General features: G+C 43.6%; 1 long non-coding RNA gene across 1 annotated transcript in view; it reads right to left on the reverse strand.

Annotated features, from left to right (window-relative positions):
* The window catches only part of LOC148687350 (uncharacterized), a 50,378-nt gene extending 30,334 nt beyond the window's left edge, over positions 1–20,044 (reverse strand). The window contains exon 1 of the long non-coding RNA XR_015947727.1: positions 19,913–20,044. This is a non-coding gene — a long non-coding RNA (uncharacterized LOC148687350). The remainder of the gene's footprint in view (positions 1–19,912) is intronic.
* Positions 20,045–20,262: the final 218 nt, after the last annotated feature.

The raw sequence follows: 20,262 nt of genomic DNA on the forward strand, positions 1-20,262 counted from the left end.
TGTAGGTGATGTGTCCCCTTTCAAATGTGCTGCAGTGGCGGCTGCAAATAAGACTGGAGAAAAGGGGATCCCTGTGTCCTATGGACCTTTTATGTCTACAGAGTTCAGAGAACTGTGCTGACCTAAGCTCAGAATATGGAATAGGTTTTGAAGGATGTTTGGACAAGATGCCTTTAGTGACTCATTCCTCTTTGGGTATGCTCACCTCTTTCCTGTTATCATCACTTTCCATTTGCTTGCCCCTCCATAGGAAACTGAACAGTGACAGAAGCCAGGAGAAGGAGCTAGATTCAGACTTGGTATGCTTAGGACAGACTTAGTGAAATTAATGGAATTTATGTTCAGTCATAGCCTGACTGATTTCAGTGGGTCTAATCTAAGGCCCTGCAAGCACACATTTGAAGTACATTTCCCCCCTCAAAGGATTCTGGGCACTGTAGTTTGTTAAGGGTTGCTTATAATTCTTTGAAGGGAGAAATGTGTTTTGAATGAGCTTTAAGGTTATGCTGCACACCCAGCCTTGGTCTGGATCCAGCCTTATATATTCAAAGTATTTAGCTACTTTCCAAGGCTCTTTCCATTATATACGTACCTGAAGCTCAACCTGTTTCTCAACCTGGCATCTGGATGGAGTTACAGTGCCGGCAAAGGCATATGCAATATAGAAATGTAGACATAAGAATTCCATTTTTATTGGCCATATGCTTATAATTCTTCAAGTGCTGCAGAACATATGTTGCATCTTACTCCTGCCTATTTTAAGAGATTCTTTGCTATGGGATAATAAATAGAACTGGCACAACAAATGAGATTGCTAATGACATGCCAACATTTTTATAGCACAAATATTTGAGTCTAGGGTTGCCAGAAAAGTGTGATAAGGGGAATGTTGTGCAGTGGCTGGATTTCCAAAAGAGGGAAGAGAAGTTGCTGATGAAAGCTTTTCTCTTCCACATATTCACTTTGAAGAGCCCATTTGCCATTGCCTTGTATGAAGTTGTCTCTAGCTGTTGTGTGTGGGCAAGGATTCTATAGCTTAAGTAGCAAGTTATCTTGCTCATCTTGAGATTCAGAAATTGTCTTTTTCCAATCTATACACTTCTTAAATCTGATGTGAACTCTGATATCAGGCAGAAGAAGGAGAGGATATTTGGGAAAGCAGGTTATGAAAGAACACCCTACACACCACGTCCAAAGGTATCCACTCCCACCCCACCTTATTCCAGGAAGATACAGTAAGTCTGATAGATCCCTTATAGTCTCCTAGGCCTTTTTATCACCCAGCCTCTCCTACTTCCCACCCAACCTTCTTCCTGCCCAACACCTGCTTCTTCTTCCTGCCCAATGTCCTGCTCCATGACAGCCCTGGATTACTCTGGGTAGCCCAACCCAACCTGCAGTGATCCAGGGCTGCCTCCTGACTGCAGCAAAGCCTGCATTCCCTGCACCCCATAATTGGGCTCAATTCAGTTTGGGATTCAGGCAGGGCTGGCTCTACGTAGACCCCCGGTGGCGCAGTGCACCATGGCGCCTGGGTGTTCAGGGGGCGCTGAGGGGCGCCCCAGCAAGTGGGGGAGCTGCGCGGCGGCCTCCCTTTTCCCTCCGCCAGCCGCGCCGCTCACGGGAGAGCAGGGAGCAAAGCAAGCGGAGCAGGGGCACTAGGACCCTGTTCCGTCTGCAGAGCCCACCTTCCGGCGCTTGTCAACATGGCCCGTATGGCTCCTTGCCAGCGCTGATCTCCAAGCGCTGCTGCCGCTGCCGCTGCTCCGGTGCCGCTCTGGCTCCAGCTTTGCCTCGGGCCGGCTGGAAGCACGTGTAGAAGGCGGCCAGGCTAGCGGCCAGCTGTGCACCTAGTTCAGCTCCGGCTCTGGCTCCTGCCGCGGCGGTGGCTCCGGCTGCGCTGCTGCCGGCGCTGCAGTAGAGCCCCACGAGTGAGGCCACGGGCACCGCTGAGCCGTCGGGCGCCCTAGCGCCTCACCCAGCAGCTCGGCCAGTGGTGCCGCGGCGGCAGCGCAAGGCGACGAAGACATCACCGCCGAGCCCCACGCAGCTCCCGCCGCCACCGCCAGTGGGGGTCAACTCTGGGAAAGGGGGGTGCCAGAGGGATCGCACCAGGGCGCCGGGTATGCTTAAGACGGCCCTGGATTCAGGATTCAGCTGAATCTGGTACACATCCCATTTTAAAACAAATCTTAATAGTATTGGAGGTGGGGAGAGGAAAAAAAAATGTCCCCTGGAAAACTAAACATTTATCAAGAAGGCATTCTCTTAGGTAGCTAAATATTTCCGTGCAGCTTTTGCCCTTTAGAGGATATTGAGCGCCAACTCCCATCAAACCAAGACAGCATGGCTAATGGCCAGCAATGATGGAAGCTGCAATCCTGCAGTATCTGGAGGGCCACAGGTTATCCACCCCGCTGTAAAATGACCATGGAGATTATGACTGTGGTATGGAGAAAGCAGCTCAACTTGTTAACGGCAACTCTAAATTGACATGTTTGTGTGTTAGAATCGGGCCAGGATTAAATGTGTATATGTCAGATTACTTTTGAAAGTCCGAATTGGAACGGCTTTCTCAATACGAATGAGAAAATTTAGAGATTGTGTTTTGATCTGTTTTCTCCCCACCCCCATTACGTTTCTAAGATATACTCTCATCACTTCTGGCCTCTTGATTTAAAGTAATTGAGTTTTGGCAATTTGACTTGGACACTGGGCATTTGGCCTGTTCACATGGCTTATCCACTTGAGGTTAGCACAGTAGGTTATTTTGTTGCTTGATGCCTGAGCGTCAGGGGTGGCCAAACATTCTTGACATGTTGGCTGTGCAGTGATTTACAGCTTGAGGCTCCGGCTGCAATCATGCCAGCGAGGCCGCTGTTCTCTCTCGCTGACACATTGCACTTCTTGAAGCCACAGGCTCTTTCCCTGGCCACCCTACTCAGCCTCATTATAGTTATTATCCTACATTTCCTTTTGGCACAGAGTGCTGCATTATTTCTCCTTGGCACAAGGCTCCCCTATTGACTCTTCCCCAAGGACCTAGCAGAACTGGACAGGAATAAATACAAGCAGGTGATTATGGCAAAATGTTCTCTCTGTGCATGTGTTTGTATGGGATCGTGAAGACGTTTAATCTGCCCCAACTCCTAGGCTTGTCTTGCAGCACATTTCAGGACGAAGTTTAAAATACTGATGAAAGCCAAACAAAAATATATCAGCCTGATATTGATTATTATTCATGGGTTCATATTTCTGAGGCACCCTATCCCCAAACCTCAGGGTGGATAACCATAAGTTAAGATGATATATAAAAAGCCTCCAGTTACTAAAGCTAATACTTGCTCTTTGGATGTTAAATTGTACAAAGTATTCAGTCTTTGAACTGCAACCCTCTATTTCAGGAGCAGCCAGAATGGTGCTCTGCAGATGTTGCTGGACTACAACATTCATGTTTTTGGCCAAGCCTATGGGAGTTGTAGTCCAAAGTATTTGGAGATCAACACATTTGCTATTCTCCTCTCTATTTTACGTAACTGGTGTTCAAAACCGTGCTGGTCTGTTGAAACCTTGATCTTCGCAAGAGGGAAGTTTGCCCCATTGGCACAGATTGTTGAGAGAGGGTTTGTAAAAATTTTGAAAACCAGATTTGCATAGTAGGTGACAGCTTGCCAGGCTAATGAAAGAAAACTATTTGTAAGGCAAGGAGCAGGGCACAAACCACCACCACCAATTATTTGAGAACTAAGCATGGGGAAAGATATTGATGGTTCACATTTTAAGGCAATGCAGCCAAATTTGCACTCCCCTCCCCAATACCTGACATGAAATGCAGTCACCTGAATTTTGCACATCTCTGAATTTTGTACTGCACTACAAGCAGAAATGTATACCAATATGCAAGTATGAGGGAACAGAATGAGCAGAAATGCACAATGCTAAGGAAAATTGCTTGCAAAACTATATTGGAGAGGAAAATACATTTAAAAGTGCATGGGTTTTCATTTTTTTAAAGAAAAATGCAAACTGATGCTGAAATGGAGTAAACTGAAAAATGAGAAACTGAGAGAAATTCAATTTGTTTCTCTCCATCCCTAGTGAGAACTGACTTTCCTATATACTAAGTGCCTTTACATTTGAGGGTAAAATGAGTTTGCACAGTGACCACTTCCAATCCATGATTGGGCATGTGCTAATGTGGGGAAAGGGAAATGTGAATTGGGTAGCACTTGACCCCAACTACAGAGTTCTCTGTGATCAGAGCAGCTGGAATGTGCTGCTGTGATCATATGAATTGGTTATGAGCGCATCTTTATACAGCCCCCATATTGTATTTTACATGATCCGAGGCATGCTCTTGGCCAGAAGGAGCTTAGTGCCGTTTGTGTATGGAATCTTCACAATGTGTGTTGGTCATAGCATCGTGCTGTGCCAAACATTTATTCTGCACACCCACCCACCCACCATTCTCCATCAATTAATGAGTAAAGAAGGGGAAGACCTATAGCTCCTTGGCAGAACATAAGCTTTGGGTGTAAAAGGGTCAACATTCAATCCCTGGCATCTCTAGGTATGGCTGGGAGATATCTCTGTCTGAAATCCTGGGGCTCCTGCCAGTCAGTGTCAATAGTACTGAGGCAAATGGAGCAATGGTCTGACACTATAAGGCAACTTCCTTCATTAAGAATTTATCAGAGGGGAGATCAAATTTTAGTGAAATTCTCATGAGTGGGGCACAGGGCTTGTGTTGTTGCTTATCCTATTTTCAAGGTGTCCCAAGTGTTGTTAGCAAGCACCCTTTGAATTATTTTACATCTAATCTCTTTAATGCTCTACACTCTGCACCCTTCTCAGGTACCTGTGCTTCTTGAAAGCCCCATAGCATCCTTAGATGGGCTTTCCTGTAAGCATGGGGAAGTGGGGAGGCTGCTTACTATCTATATATCTGGCAGCTGTTTGTTGTTTTTATTTTTAATGTTAACTCTTTTAAATTTTTAGAGGCATCAGTGTTGGATTTTTATTTTATTTTTTAAAAAAAGAGGTAACAGGAGGAACTTCCCATAAAAACAAAATTAGTGAGCCTTTGATCAGTGACTGGTTTCCCATGGTTCAACTGAAGCTGAGGGGAAGCTCAAGATGTGCATTAACAGCTGGGAAGACTGGGAAGTGTTGGCGAAATGCTTAATGGAAAGGGAAGGGGGAAACAAACTGCCCATGTCTGCCTTGTAACAGGAAGGTAAACTCAATCCCATGCTCGCCAAAAGTAAAAAGAGATTCTAAAGCACTCTGAGAATGAGGTAGAAAGCTGGAAGTTCCTTTCACAGGGTAGGAATTATTATTATTTTTGAGAAATTTGAGAACAGGTTTCAGAACAGCATGAACTGCTGAGAGGGGCAAGCAGAACTAGAACGTATATTCTGCTAACTCTGCTTAAAATCTTGTGAAATGCAGTGAAGACTTGCTTTGCTTATTCTTTATCCTTTTGTTAGTTTGTTTAAAATAAAAATGCTAGCATCAATGATATGGGAAGGCGCACAATGGAGAATTGGGGGGAGCTGCTCAACATGTGTACAAGATGTAAAATATTGATTCTGAGACAACTCCCTTCAGAAGTTTGTATCTTAAAAGTGAATTAAGGGAGAGTGAACTGATTTAGAAAAACAAACAAGGCAAATGTGCTATTCTAAAATGTTTCCAGACCAAATCCAAGCCTTTCCCAAATGTTTTTGCATGAATTCAGGCTTGTTTCTTTATTTTGTTTTGTTCCATCCTCTGTTTGGTTGTCTTGTGCTTCTCTGGTGGTCTCATGTTGGTGGCATGAGACAATATTATATTTGCCACCAGGTCTGTCTCTGTCTCATACATGCTCCTACTGGACATATTTATGGACTCTTTTCCTTCTTAGTTTCAACAAAATACCAGAGAGGTTGCAGTGAACTCTTCCCATGCATTTAAACATCACCAAAACGTATTGTCCAATATGAGATATATAAGATCCAGAAATAGTCTGTCTCTCATTGTATGGATCGGAAAAATAATAATGAAAAAAATTAACTATTTGACTGAAGTAACTGCAGATTTGTTTTTCATGCATGTTATGGCACAATCCAGAGTTGGGGATCATGTCCTCCAGATACTGTTGCACTCTAACTCCCATCAGCCCCAGCCAGCATGATGGGTGGTATAGTACAACATCTGGAGGGCCACAAGTTCTCCACCCCTACTAAAATCTCAGCTGATTTTCATTTTTTCCTAATACCTTTAAGGTGAATTTGTCTGGACGTGAGGTCCCTGTGGAACTAGAAGGAATCTGTCAATCCCCTGGCAACATATGACATCAGGTCTCTGAAAATTCAACAGAAGATTATTCCTTTGCAGTCCTGGCTCTTTCTTTGCATACAAGGCTTGAAACACTACAGCAGGGGTAGGGAACCTCTGAACTGTGGGCCATATCTGGCCCACTAGGGGTTCAGATTTGGTCATTTCCCCCAAACCATGGCCACTTGCCCCACACCAGATGTCACATGTGATTTCAGGTGTGTGGCAGGTTGAGATACAGCTGCCAATGCATAATAGGAAGCCTTAAAATGCACTCCCAATAGTGCATTGGCAAGGGAAAGCAGACTTTGGCTCAGTCATGCATCCACTGAGAGCTGAAGCCTGCTGGATCAGGTGTGCTAGCAAGTTCTCCATTCTCACTCAATCAATGCTTGCAGAAATCAGGCTTCATCTGTACCATCCATTAGCTGATGAGCAGTCAAAGCATAAGGCATTCTAAATCACCACACAGGGCTCTTTGCAAACCCTGTGTGATGTCCTGACTTTGTAACCTCAAAGTGCCAAATCACCTGACAACATTATGATGGAGGTGACTGACAGGTGCCCCCACTTGTCCAATTTGGTCAATAAGGCTAGATCTGATACGGATCAGGCCCACAGAGCCAAAAAAGTTCTCCATCCCTCTTCTACACTATAGAGCAAATGCTATGGTTGACAAGTTGCTCAGAGTGTGGTTGTTGTTCTTGTTATTATTCATTCTTTACCATATGTTCCCAAGGAGGGTCACAACAATGTAAAATACAACACTGAAACTGCTATAAAACTCACTGGGTGACCATAATAATAATAATAATAATAATAATAATAATAATAATAATAATAATAATTTATTTATACCCTGCCCTCCCCAGTCATAACCGGGCTCAGGGTGACTAACACCAATAAAATTACAAGAAGACATAAAAGAAAAGAAAACAATTAATTAAAATACAGATTAAAATACAATATTAAAATATTTAAAATATTTAAAATCTAAAATGCAGCCTCATTTTAAGTTGTCCATAAATCAAAACCATGAGGGAGGAAAACACAGGGGTCAGACTAAGTCCAACCCAAAGGCCAGGTGGAACAGCTCTGTCTTGCAGCCCCTGCGGAAAGATGACAAATCCCACAGGGCCCTGGTCTCCTGTGAAAGAGCGTTCCACCAAGTCGGGGCCAGTACTGAAAAGGCCCTGGCCCTAGTTGAGACCAATCTAACCACCTTATGGCTTGGAATCTCTAGAATGTTGTTATTTGTGGACCTTAAGGTCCTCCGCGGGGCATACCAGGAAAGGCGGTCTCGTAGGTACGAGGGTCCTAAGCTGCATAGGGCTTTAAAGGTCAAAACCAGCACCTTAAACCTGATCCTGTACTGCACCGGGAGCCAGTGCAGCTGGTAAAGCACTGGGTGAATGTGATCCCGTGGCAACCCCCCGTGAGGAGCCTTGCTGCGACATTCTGCACCCGCTGGAGTTTCTGGGTCAGCTTCAAGGGCAGTCCCGCGTAGAGCGAGTTACAATAATCAAGCCTGGAGGTGACTGTCGCATGGATCACTTTGGCCAGATCAGGGCGAGAGAGGTAAAGGACCAACTGCTTAATACGATGGAGATAGAAAAATGCCACCTTTGCTGTGGCTGCAACCTGCACCTCCATGGAAAGGGAGGCGTTGAAGGTTACACCCAAACTCTTGACAGAAGACGCTGGCACTAATTGAGCCCCTGCAAGAGATGGGAGTTAGCTCCCCAACCCCATGTTGTCCCGACCCAGCCAGAGTACCTCTGTCTTCGAAGGATTTAGCTTCAACCGGCTCCCACGTAGCCATCCAGCCACAGCTTCCAAGCACTTGGTCAGTGTGTCCGGGGCTGAGGCAGAGCAGCCGTCCATCAACAGATAGATCTGGGTGTCATCAGCATATTGATGACAACCCAGCCCAAAACTCCAGACCATCTGGGCAAGGGGGCGCATAAAGATATTAAAAAGCATTGGGGAAAGGATTGCGCCTTGTGGGACTCCACACACCAAGGAGTGCCGCGGCGACAACTCCCTCCCTAGTGCCACCCTCTGTCCCCTACCTGAGATAAAGGAGTGCAGCCATTGTTGGACTGTGCCCTGAATCCCCACGTCAGCAAGGCGGTGGTCTAAAAGTTCGTGATCGACCATATCGAAGGCTGCTTGCTGACAAATCTAAAAGAATCAGCAGTCCCGACCCCCCTTGATCCAGCTGTCTATGGAGATCAGCTGTTAAGGCGACCAGAGCCGTCTCGGTCCCATGACCAGAGTGAAAGCAGGACTGAAATGGATCTAGAGCCAATGTTTCATCCAGAAACCTACCAAGCTGTTCGGCAGCCGCTCTCTCAATTATCTTACGCAGGTACGGAAGATTTGAAACAGGGTGCTAATAGGATAATTTAGGCCAGTTACTGCTTTTCAGCTTCTTCATAAGGTTTTTGTGGTGCTTAAATGAGGAGTCAGAGTACCATGTACACCGTATTGAGGTCCTTGAAGAAAAGGTAGAATATAAATGCAACAAACAAGAACAAAATAAATGCCCTCTCTAACATTGTGGAGCTCAGATACTCCCTGGCATACTGGGGAACTTCAGGCTCTGAAGCAAGGACAATGGCTAGAATGCAGGTGGCAAAAATTCCTGAATGAATCTGACCGAACATGAGTTTGGTGTCTTCCGTGTAGAGGTGGTGATAGCAAATAAGGCTTCTTTCTCCAGTACCATAGCATCCTCAAGTAGCAGATGTCTTCCTTCACATTGACCTGCCCATGTTCTAAGAGCAGCAGATGAGACCCTCCTGGTGGTACCCCCACAGGTGAGATCCAGGAAAACGAATCTTCCAACCCAGCCTTTTGCCAGCTTCAGAGAATGCTGAGCACATCACTGCCCTAGTATTTCTTCTTGAAATGAACAGTGGTATATAACAAACTGCCAACCTAGCAGTTTGAAAGCACGTCAAATTGCAAGTAGATAAATAGGTAGCGGTCCGGCGGGAAGGTAAACGGCGTTTCCGGGTGCTGCTCTGGTTTCGCCAGAAGCGGCTTAGTCATCCTGGCCACATGACTTGGAAAAACTGCGGACAAACATTGGCTCCCTTGGCCAGTAAAGCGAGATGAGCCCCGCAACCCCAGAGTCGTTCACAACTGGACTTTACTGTCAGGGGTCCTTTACCTTTATAAAACTAAATAAATAAAATCAGTTGAGGGCAGGCTTAAAAGCTAATTTGTAGATCCCCAAAAGGTAAAGAACATGTTCAATAAAGGTTATCACCGAAATAGCTTTCCAGAGATGGGATGCTTTAGATTTTCCTGGTTCAGCAAAAAGGCTTGGCCATAGCTATGCTGTTGAAGAGGAGGTATGCATCCCTGTTAGAACCATGTCACATTGTGGCAAGAGGCATGCAATGGCAATTTTTCATCTCTCAACTCAAAACACAGAAACAAACAAGCAAACAAACAACTGCTGCTGCTACAAAAGAAACATTTCTGATGGCTAATGAATAAAGACTGAGATATACAGGTCCCACGAGGTCTTTAAATTTGTAACAGAAATACCAGAAAGACAGTAAACAAAGCTATAACAATAAAGGATTAGCAGTCTATGAGTTACAGCTAGTGAAAACAGAATGGATTTATAGGAGACAAATTTATTGTTAGGAATTATACTTGGAGGAAGGTCTGGCTTTGATGCAAAGCCAGAAGCCACCAATAAGATGCTTCAGATCCCTTGATGTGGGTACCTGGGCTGCAGATTGCAGAGCATTGTGTGGTTTCAGACCAATAGTTTTAAGCGGTCAAAACAGAGTATGAGTTATGGGCAAGGGTGGAAGAGAGATTCTTATCTATAAAATTAAATCACAGGCAGAAAACTAGAATAGTCTCAAATCTATATAACAAATAAACTATAGTATGTTTTCTCATTTGAGCAAAAAGAGAGCATGCCTTAGAAAGGCTCCCTTGAACTTTCCATTGCTTAAGGAAGGAGGGAAGAAATAACATAAAATGATATGTTAAAGGGGGGGGGGGGTTCCAATCATCTTCTTTGTGTGTGGCCTACTTTTTACTGAGGTAACAAACTAGTATCTGGGGTGTATCTGCAGACCGCAGGTGGAGAAACTCATTGTTTAAAAGTTTCTCCATACAAAAGGAGGAAAAAATCCTTCCACATAGAGAACTAGCATGTCAGGAACAAGGCAAACCTGGGGTGGGCAGAAGGTGATCAGTATCTGTGTGATCTGCAGTAGATCGGCAAGGATTTCTGTCTCCCTATTTAGGAAATCCTCTTTGACAGGATTATAAACTAGGTTTTTGTACTGGGAAAAAATCATGGTACTTGGTTCCTTCACTCTTCCATCGCCACCGCTATTTTTCAACCAGCCTCAGCTTTGTTCTAGTAAAAAGCAATAAAATCTCTCAAGTCCGTTGTCTATCCAATACCCCTTTCATTTTGTACCAAGTTTCCATCTAGCCTCCAGCTATATGGCTAGTAGACAAATTCAGAAAAGGAGCTATCACAGAGTTCTGGAGAGCACTAGTTCTTCAGTTATGACTGTGGAGGAGCCAGGAGCAGATTCCAGCACTGATGAGACTGAACTTTGCCCCAGTAGCCAAGACTTCACTTGCAAGCTACTAGAACCCCTGGAATTAGATAGTCCTAAGCCAAACAACAACCCTACATTGGACACACACTCCTCAAGAAATATGCTCTCCGTGGAAAACTTCATGACCTTCTACCCTCTGCCACCAGAGATGCTAGGAAACCCTCTTTGAAAGAAGGGATGGCACAAGACTCCAAGCAAAGGGGCTGTCCCTTTAAAAATGTTCCAAGTGTGGGACAGACCCTGGATTAGTAGTAGGGACAACAGGGATATAAGGTCTGGTTCTGCAGAACAGTAGTAGGAACATCAGTATGGGTGGTGAAATTGCACTCTAGCCTCCCCCACAATGCAAGCTCAGCTATAGGAAAGATTGAGCATAAGAACAAAAGCCTGGAAGATCAGGCTGGATCTGCCCTGCCCAGTAAGGATTTACCTCCACTTTATCTCTGTACAGCGACTTCTCGGGAGGTGGGGCTTATCTGAGAATCTGCTTTCAAAGGGTTTTAAGGACAGTGACAAGGAGAAGGTGGGCCCATATGCAGGATCTTGTCCAAGGCCTCCCCCAAACCTGGAGTCAACAGTGGTTGCTACTGGATCATGCTGTATCTCAGCTTCCAGGTACCCCTGGAGTTTGCGAAGGCTTGATTACACTGAGAATGGTGGGTTGTCACATCACACTATCATGTCATTGTTAAATACCACTCCGTAGTTCATGGCTTTTATATATGGCTGGAGATGAAAGGCACTGGTATTTTCTTCAGATCCCTTAAGTCCGGTGAACTTAAACATAGCAAGGTTGCAGCCATAAGAGCACTAAACTAGAAAGCAAGCCCTGCTGATCCCACTGGGACTTAACTTCTGAGTAAATAGGGTTGCACTGTGACATAACTAATGGCCAGCAATTTAACTTACAATTTAGCATATGACAAGTCAAGGCAGTCTGTGGCAAAGTTTTATGAGAATATTATAGACTGCTGAAATCAAAACACACTTGTAATAGAAGACAGGCCTTCTACAACCGTAAGTACCAAAGTATGGGCAGACTTTTTCCACAGTAATCTTACTCCATACAGGTCATTTGTCAACATTTTTTGTGTGCTGTATAATGGCAGTGCACATCATGGTTGCCATTTGAGATGAATTCAGCTGCTGTACTCTCCCCTTGACCCTTTGGATGAAATGTACAATAATTTGATTCAGAATGATTTGACTGAGCAACAGAAGACCCCACCTTCTTGACACAAGTGTTAATGTGATAGATCTGGTAGTTGCTGGTTTTTCTTAGTCATTTGATATTTCCACTTTTTGTTGAAGCAAGAGAGCATAAGACATAAATGTAAATTCTTTTGCTTCAATAAGCCCAAACTTCCAAACCTCAAAACCTGGCCTTTTGCCTTAGCTCAAGTTTCATTAGTATTAATTATCTTCATGCACATATTTTTAGCACTCAAACTCAATACGTTGTGAGAAAGTTCTGGCATTGATTTGACTTTTTTTTTTTTTTAAAAAAAAAAGCTTTACACGGATTGGCTAGTCACACCTAAAATGGGTGCACAGTAAGAAACTGTAAAGTGTTATATAATAAACACAGCATCGTGAATTGTTTTATTTATTTATTAGGTTTTAGATTTGTAAGTCATTGGAGGTGTGGGTTAGCTGTGGCTGTGGATTTGATTGAGAGTCTCTTTTATAGTCTTCCAGGTATTGGATCAAAATGCTTTGGTAAAAAAATAAGCCCACTGAATCTAGTGAAATAAGTTAAATTCAAAAGTTCACACATACTGAACTAGGTGTGTTTTTTTAAGTATGTGTGCTTACCAGCCAAAAAAATCAAAAGATAAGAACAGGAGTGGGGAATGGGAGCTGGCAAGCAGGCCAGATATTTAGCTCTCCTACCTCCTATGGGTCAAATTTAACTTGTGAGTGGGGCTGGTCACCTGCCAGTCACCTGGCATCACAATTGTCGGGACTTCAAAGCATCACACAAAGCTTGCAAAGAACTATGCACAGTGCTTCGATGCACCACTGATCACCAGGCTTGAAGTAAATTCCCACCTGCTGATGGGCAGCAACTTCAAGCCTGCATTCTGCTTGAACTGACTTCCCCACAGGGAAGTCGATTGCAAGGCCAATCCTCCAGGCTTAAAGTCACCACTCAGCAACCAGCTTTCTGTGAAGATGTGGGAGGACTTAGTCACACAACCGTGTCTCTACCTGCCTAATCCCTGATGCCACATATGAGGTCATGGGCTAAGCTGGGACCCATGCCAGGTCAAATTTTAGTCACTAGAATCTTAAATCAGTAGCTGGATAAGGGCCAGAATGAAGCTATGTAGTGTGAGCTCTTCTTACTACTGATGCTATTACTATTATTTATGGAGCCATATTTGTTTTGGCTCTACCAAAATAGACTTTAGAGTTCTGCAGATGTTAAATGCATAAAAAAGCATGGGGGGGGGGGGCTGCAGTGCATTGGTGGGCCCACCGCGATTTGGTTCCATTTCTGTCATGTCTGAAGTAACACTTGTAAATACTGTATGACAGGTTGCTTCAGACCTTGAAGTGAATAAGGTCAGTTGAGATGGATCCTGCTTTTACTAGTGTATATCCAGTTTTCTAATTTTATGGTCAATTGCCTTTTTACCACAACCCACAGGAGAGATATTTCATCATTCAAATTGCCAGTTCAAAAGCAGATGAAATTTTGCTGCTTTTTATTATATATATATATATATATATATATATATATATATATATATATATATATATTCTCATAGTAATTAATTACTGCATTAAAACATTGTTATATACTGTATTTGTAATATTTGCTGGCCCTGGGGCCTAGCAGTTGATGGTGCAGGATATACAGTTTACATAAATAAATGCATCTTGGTCAGCCTTGATTTGTATATTTCAACTAAAGACCACATTATGGAATGTTGATAGATTTTGGTGTCTCTGCTGGACTACATTCCTCAGGTTTTGCACAAGACACTTGTCTGGTTATATATTGCTGGAAAAAGATTAAAGCCCATAAAACGACTTCTCCTCAAATCTGCCATAAAGGCTTTGCTTTAACCCTGCTTTGTGTTTTGAAATCCATGAAAATTGTTAAAGCCATGACAAATCGCAAACTTTGTAGGTGCTCTTCATTAAAAGCGCCATGAAGCAGTGCTAAGTGAATGAATTAACAAAAGACAATACAGCAAGTTGCCCTTTCACCTTTTGACACTGCATATCCAGGTCACAAGGTGGTGTAGACCGAGGGTCAGACATTGTGATAATGTAAATTAGTAGCAGTGCTTTGATGTGAAAGGTGATGGCGGAATTTGCCCTTGCTGAATCACAGGGTACATCAAATACATAACATGGAAAAGTCAAAATATTATAAATATTACATATAATATAAATATGATTTAACAATACCCATGTTTCAGTTGCTGCTAATCTATAATGAGCATTTCCAGGTGGTTGTTTTTTAATTTTCACCTATTTCAAATGAAGATAGTTTCAATCTTTCTATATTTTATCTCAAGTCTGGAGGAGAGTGTGTTGTCAAACATAGCCCAAATGGAACCAGGCACACCGAGGAGGGAGGGACTGGCATGCTTGGGGGAATGCCAATAAGTACAAGAGAAGTGGGAAAATTGCTTGTCAGGTGACAACCAGCCCAATGAGAACTGGGGATACATTGAGTCAGCAGGATAACTGGGAGATGGGAAGTGAAATATGTCAATGAAGAAGAGGGTGTGGCTGAGACAGTCCAGGAGGGATCCTAGGGCTGTAGCCCAGCTGAGAGAGAAGCCAAACAGCGGCGGAGGAAGCCTCTCGGGCACCTAGGGCAGTGTGCCCAGGGGCAGGGCGAACCACCCATAAGGGCACAGTCCCTATGGATGTTGTGCATGCCATCCCATCCCGTGCCCTCCCAATGGGTGCCACGACATACCCCATCTCTATGGATGCTGTGTGCCCCGTGCCACCCCTATGTGCGCCGCGTGCCACGGGGCACACAGTGCCCATAGGGACAAGACTCAGCACCCATACGGATGGGGTGTGCAGCAGGGCCTCAGCCGCCCTACAGCTTGGGGGGAGGCAGCGGATGGACAGCGCGGAGCCTGCGGGCACTGAGATGCATGGCTCATGCACGCTGCAATTAACGAATGCCACCTGCCATTTTGTCACCCCCCCATCAGGATGACACCCGGGGCGGGCCATATCCCGCACACCCCTTTCCTACGCCCCTGAAGCCAAGAACCTAGGGTGTTGATGGAAAGGAGGAAAGTTGAAGAGGACAGCTCTACTTCTGTTTCTCTTCCTCTCCCGTCCATCACTCCATTTATCTCCTCTTTCCTCCTCAGACAGAAATGAGCAGAAGATCGAGAAAGAGATACACACATATATTGAAGGTGCAGAGAAAACCACTCACAGTCTGGATAGGTCATTTCTTGGTTTTCAGTGTTCCCAGGGTTGGAATTGAGAGCTGCCCATATACAGTACATCAGTAGAGAAATCCACAATTTTAACGTAGCTGTAGGGCTGATAACAACTGTGTCCAACACAACTCTCAAGGTAGGAACAAAAAAAAGTTGGGCAAGTTCCTGCTCTTTCCAACTTGAGTCATATTTAGTGTGGGTCACTCTAAAAAACAAACAGGCCCTGCAGTGTCATCCAACAATATTTAGACCCCTATTGCACTTATGCTGAGATTAGCCTACAGTAACCTTTCAACATACTGTAGTTTATTGTTAATATTGCAGGTCAGGCTAATGCTAGTTTCAGTTTCCAATACCCGCCCGACCTTTCAGTTCGCAACAGTTCTCAAATTGCATGCAAAAAGCCTAGTGCTCCATTGACTTTCATTCAGAGTAGGTTGACTTTTAAACGATGTGTTCTAAAACTAAGCAAAATGAAGCAAGAGCAGGGGACTCCTGTCAGTCTGATGCTAACTTGTTTCCCCAGCCCTCTCAGCCATAGACTCAGGTGACACACATGCACATTCCCCTGGGGTGCTACACTGTATTTTGACGCAGGCTCCCCTTCAGCTATCTCCGTTCAAATCAATTCTTTCAGTGGTTTATTACACATGTGTTATGCAGTTACTGACTCTAATCAAGATTTTAAACCCTGTTTATTTTGCTTTTGGTAGGGTGATGTGATGCTCGGATTGAATTCTGAGCATCTCTCAGCTACCCTTGGTGCAGAGGATGGCAATTCTTGGGGAACAGTACCAGTCTGAGAACCGCATGCATGCACCAATGTTGTGAGTCAGAATAGAAAAAGAACTCCCATAAAACAGGCAGACTTTTTTCTCCTCCTCCCCAAGGCAAAGTCCAAAAAATGGAGAACGAAGTGAATTGTTTCAAGCATCTGTATCTTTCCCCCTTCTCATGTATGGTTTAAACTTTCATCCCTAAAACATCTATGTTTGGCTTGTGTAATGGGATTTTGGTGGCAGTTGGCTGTGCATAACTGAGGGTAGAGTTTGGCCCAAAGTACATGGGAAAACAAAGAAAAGTATGTTGTATATTTTCTTGGGTTTTGCTGAACATTTTTACAAAGCCCAGCAGACTCTCATTAAGTTTCTCTTATCCCTACTAAGGAGGGAACAATTCCTGCTCCCCTCCTTATGGCAGCAGACAACAAAGTTTAAGCTGAAAGCAAAAATATACAGCCAGTGTGGTGTATTAGTGTGTTGTAGAGTGCTGGACTAGGACTTGGAGAAACATGGGTTCAAATCCCCACTTAGCCATGTTTGAACTTGACACAGTCAGTGCCTTTCTCAGACTAAGATATCTGAAGAAGTGTGCATGCACACGAAAGCTTATACCAATGACAAACTTAGTTGGTCTCTAAGGTGCTACTGGAAGGATTTTTTTTTATTTTGTTTCAACTACGTCAGACCAACACGGCTACCTACCTGTAACTAAGATTAACAGGGTTTTTCTGAAAAACGAAGCAAGGGAGAGAACCAAGTATACCACTTTGAGCTCCACAGAGATAAGCCAGGATAAAAGTGTGCTATACAGAAATAAACAACCCAGGATTGGAGGTGTATTGAATGTAAAATAATTCCAAGGCTTTACAAAATGAGAGGACCTTGGTATGCCGTGTTCATCCTTATTTGCTTGTGCAAAGCTTACACAGTAAGATTATATCTGGTCTTTATTTAGCATTCATTCAGATTTGTTTGCGGGGTAGTCATATGACAATGAACATTCCTCCTGCATTCACCCTCATTTGTTTGCAGGATGTTTATACATCTTCCCATTAGTCATTCACTCATCCCACACTTTTCAATGCATTCTCCCATCAGTTTTCAAATCACAAACAGTCCAGTTCTTTTTAAAGTGAATTTGTTATGCTAGGGCAAAGGGGCCCTTTATTCCACTTTAATTGCTGAAACCTAAAATTAATGGTATACATTTGAATCCCTTCCACAAAATAGAGCAGTCCCAATAAATGTTTGGAAGAAATAAGGTATGGGCATAACTGAAATGTCACCTTTCTATTATACTTCAGTTTTATACCTCTCCCTGATCTCTCCCTGATCTCCCCCTCCCCCATTGAACTCAAAGTCTTAGATTTTTTTCTGCACGTCCAAAGCTTCAGCAACTGAATATGGGTCTTAAACTGTAAACACTTTGAGGGAGTGGTTAGGTTTTCCTTTATTTCCAAAGGATCATATTTTCTACCCCTTATGCATCTCATACTATAGCCTTATGCCAATGAAGCCTTGCATAAGACCCAAATTGGTCCAAACCTCAAATTATGGTCTTAGATGCCCCAAACTGCTGGCTCTTTTTGTGCTGTAGCAAGCAGCCATACTTTTGTTCTGAAGTTAAAAATGAAGTAGTAATCTTTTACCATGTACCATGGGGTGGCTCTGCCTAATGATGAGTTGACTTTTTTGTGTTGAACAAGATCCTAACTTCAGGTGCAGAATTACAGTCATAAAAGGTGTGGATTGAGACTGTGGCATGGGGCAGAAGGGGTTTAACATTTGTACTGATTGCACTTCTTATTCAGAATAACCACCCACCCCAGCCCAGTTGTTATTTGATTGGATTGGGGGGGGCGCCATTTGCACCTGTTAGTGAGATAAGCCTGTGGCTCTTGCGGAGCAGGAAGACATTTCTGAACTGAAATCTTCCTAAGGGAAGGAGAAATGGGAAAGTTTTGGAGAATAGAAGCCTCCCCAGGAAGCCCACCTGGTGTTCACATTGCTGTCATTTTGGCATATGGGCTGGATCTCGGCACATCAAAGAAGCATTTCAGTTTAAAGCGTTGTAAATTTATACAGGGAAAACAGGTAGAGAAAAACGGGGCTCCACATTGCCATCTGGTGGCACAATATAATATCGCACATACAACGCATATAAATCACTTTTTCTTTACCAGTCTTTCTGTTATTCCAAGTCTTAAGATCTGATCCAAACCCCTTTGGTGTAGTTGGTGGTATCTGGTGGTTGTTTTCGTTCTGTGCTGTATGTAGTCTTTTATTGTGCTGGCTTTTCCAATTTGAGTCTTTATGCTGGCTGCCTCAAGTCAATTGTGGTTTTTGTTGCCGTATGACTTTTATTGCTATATTTTTATTCTCTTTATTTATATGGCGCCTAGAACAATTATTTTATGAGACATCTTGTAAATATAAATAATGTGCTTGGAAGAAGCTAGTTATGTTATGCACTGCTTCATATGAGATATGTTATGATGCCTTTTTCTTGGTGACCCTTTAAAACAGCTGCTACTCTAGCAGCTGCTCTAAGAGTAGTGGAGTACATTTCCCACCAGCCTCTCAAACAGATGTAACAGAGAACAAGGCTGTGTAGAAGCTGGAATGTCAACATATGGATCTTTCCTCATTGTCAGGCACTAGCTCTGTTCAGGTCAGCTATCCATGTAGGTGGGGGTGGGTTGGGATTATCTGCTGTCTCCACCTCTGCATTTTGGACAGAGCTTGGGCATGCTCAACAAGGGATGGGTGAGTTTTGAGTTCTCTCAGTATCTCATTCTCCCAATCTTCAGTTCAATCCTCCACATTTCCACATCCGTTTAAAGCGTTTAAAAAGTCCTCATGAAAACTCGCCAGCATTTTAGTGAAAAGTTCTCCAGATATGCACATTTTGGTATATAATTTTTCCTAATACACATAATTTTGCAAGGCAATTGTGTCCAATGTGATGCTGTTTGGTGTATTATTTCTACTAATTTAAGCATTTTATGCATACTTTGCCTTGCAAATTCTGAATAATGGCTGTGTTTCAGTTTTTGTATTGTTTCAGAGAATGTGAATTTGGTAGGTTGATTTTTAAATGTGAATGGCATCAACTTTGATCCCAGCATTACTGTACACATAAGCAGATTGGGCATGGAGCCATGACACTATCCTTGCAACAGTGTTACTGCCATGTACTGGGAGGGGTAAGGTGGTGGAGAGATGAAGTTTGAGCAGACACACTGGTGAAAGTGGCAGATTGGCTCTGCCAGCGCATCCATGCGGCCTGACCTTGCAGCTGCCTCCCACCTCCATGGTACATGGCAGCAACACTGATGCCAGAAGGGTTTTGCTTTGGCTCTGCCACACCATATGAGTTACTCTTGAGCTGTATTCAGAAGTTATGAGGACTGCATGGAGACTGAGTATGAGGAGTGCAATCCCAATGCTCCATGCATTGATTATACACATATTTGAACAGGGGTACTATGGCAATCTTGCACCTGATTAAATTCCTTGTCTGTGAAATTATTCAAGTTATTATAGGAGCCATGCCTTCTATTTTATGTGATGCCCTGCGCTCAAGCAAGCCACCATGTTCATTCTCTCTGTTCATTCTTACACAGTTCCTCCCCCTCCCCCGCTTAAACTAGCAACACAGGTACAAATACTGGCACCATAAACTGCCCCCAAATTTGACCCAATGAACCTCTTGGCTAAACAGGAGCACTCTGAGGGACTACACAGGGAGAAAAGTGATGGTTGATGTACTTACTGCAGCTTCCCATCTTCAGTCATTAAAGGTTTCCTCAAGCATAACCACAATACTGAAAATCATTCAGCAGAGGTTCTCCTTCCATGCTGGCAACGATCACTTCAGTAATGTTCCAGTAAACACTGAATTACAGTCAGTGTCTCCTAAAAGACTCCCTCTTAAGATGATACCTTGTGTGATGAATATCTTTCTGCCTTCTTGGGTTATTACTCTCCAAGCTTGCGTTAACATTTGTTTGTTTTAACTGGTTCCTGAATGCCACACAGGCTTCTTAAATTGCCACAAAAACAGGGTTTTATTGCACTAGACAAATATTTGAAACCTGCTAATAGCTGTGGCGTTTGCATTCC

The sequence above is a fragment of the Zootoca vivipara genome, chromosome Z1 (assembly GCF_965207765.1).
Source record: "Zootoca vivipara chromosome Z1, rZooViv2.hap1.1, whole genome shotgun sequence".
Lineage (NCBI taxonomy): Eukaryota > Metazoa > Chordata > Lepidosauria > Squamata > Lacertidae > Zootoca > Zootoca vivipara.